At 63.6% G+C, this 1,581-nt stretch overlaps 1 long non-coding RNA gene across 3 annotated transcripts in view; it reads right to left on the bottom strand.

The window, feature by feature from the left end:
* The window catches only part of LOC138171402 (uncharacterized), an 8,887-nt gene extending 8,266 nt beyond the window's left edge, over nucleotides 1–621 (bottom strand). For 2 of the 3 annotated variants that reach the window (XR_011170877.1, XR_011170876.1), the window contains exon 1: nucleotides 461–621. This is a non-coding gene — a long non-coding RNA (uncharacterized lncRNA). The remainder of the gene's footprint in view (nucleotides 1–460) is intronic. The other variant, XR_011170875.1, reaches the window with a different exon arrangement.
* Nucleotides 622–1,581: the final 960 nt, after the last annotated feature.

Here is a 1,581-nt window from a genome sequence, read left to right as displayed (position 1 = left end):
CGTGTCTGGGCCTTCCACGCTGCACACTGCTGAAGCCTCTGGGTCCCTGGCGCACAGCAGGGCAGGATCCGGGTTCACCCACGGACCGCCTGCGGGGCCGGAGGGGGCACAGCAGGTGGGTGCCGGGGTACTGGGGAAATGACGTGGCAAAGAGGAAGATCCCGCTCACCCGCGGACCCTGGCTGTCAGGAACCCTGGGGACCATTTCTCCTGGGTCAAGGCCCCCAGCCGCTGGGGGAGAAGGGGCACAGGGGAGCTCGAGAAGCCCCTCGATCTCTGCGCCACCCTCAGAGCGGAGACCAGAGGGGGTCGTGGGGGAAGGGCTGGGGCCCAGGGGGAAGAACCAAAGGGGACGAGGTGCCAAGGGGAAAGCTGGGGGGGGGGTTCAGGCTCATGGGGTGAAGAGAACACGGGCTGGGGGCCGTTCCCAGAGCGCTGGAGCCCCCCTCGAGGATCTTACAAGCGTCCACCCCCTGGGCGGCGTCTTGGGGGCCGCCTCCTCTGGGCTGACCCACTCCGGGGCCCAAGGGCAGGACCCGAGGCAGGTGGAGAGCTAAAAATCCCTAACTTCCGGTTCCGGCAAAAGCACGTGAAGGGGATCACGTGGAATGCTAAGTTCTTCCCCAGCGGCGGCAAGGCCTTTAGGGAAGTGTAGTTCGGGCTCCAGGAGTGACTTGTGCGCATGCTCCGCAGCTACGTGCCTCGGCCCAGTAGATTGAGACAAACCCACTTTGACACGAAATGAGCCGACCACGTGGGGGTCGGAGGATCTGGGGAGCGAGAGGGGACGTGTCAGCCTAGGCATCCCCCCCATTCCCCTCGACTCAGAGTGATGGAGATAGATTGTCCAGAAGGGCGCTCTAGGATCCTAGGCCAGGACGGGCAGGGGCTCTGCGGAGCATGCGCACGACCCATCCCTGGCTTCGGAATAGTTTCACAACCCTTACGCCCATTGGCCAGAGTGCGGGGGCGGGCCTAGATCCTTAACCCAATCAGAGGGGAGGCGGCTGCCCTGCCCATCTCCCCGCCTTTTCTTCCCTAGTCTCCTGGGTCCTGATCTCTCTACTCAGGTCCAGGGTCTCCCTGTCCCAGGCTCACACTGACATGTCAGGCAGAGGCAGGGCTTGGGCCAGGCCTTCCCGACCGCAGGCCGCCTCTCTATTCAGTTCATGACCCCAGGAACTGGGGACAACAGGAATATAAACAGTGCCTGCCCGCAGGGAGCTTACACGCTAGTGAGAGGGAAGGGGGAGGAGAGCCCCGGGCGTGGCTCTGATGAGTGCAAGGAAGTGGGACGAGGTCCCCTGGCCAGCGTGCGGGGAGATGCCCACCGGTCCCCTGGCTGGGCTGGCCGAAGCCCTCCTCCGGGGCGCTCAGCTCTATTGGGACAGGTCTTTGGGGCGCAGTTCGGGATCTTCTGGGGGGGGGGGGCAGAAGAGCCACCGGAATGGGATCAGGGTCTTACAGAAGGGGCTGGGGTCCTTGCTGCTTGACCCTTGCAATGCTGCAGTGTTTTCGCCATTGCTTGCTAATCTGCTGAAGACTGGATATGGAAACCCACCCACCCTTTCCTATCATCTA

The sequence above is a fragment of the Petaurus breviceps genome, unplaced genomic scaffold (assembly GCF_028583685.1).
Source record: "Petaurus breviceps papuanus isolate PSGF00001 unplaced genomic scaffold, PetGlider_PUasm1.0 428, whole genome shotgun sequence".
NCBI lineage: Eukaryota > Metazoa > Chordata > Mammalia > Diprotodontia > Petauridae > Petaurus > Petaurus breviceps.
This window is presented reverse-complemented; position numbering and strand designations above follow the sequence as displayed.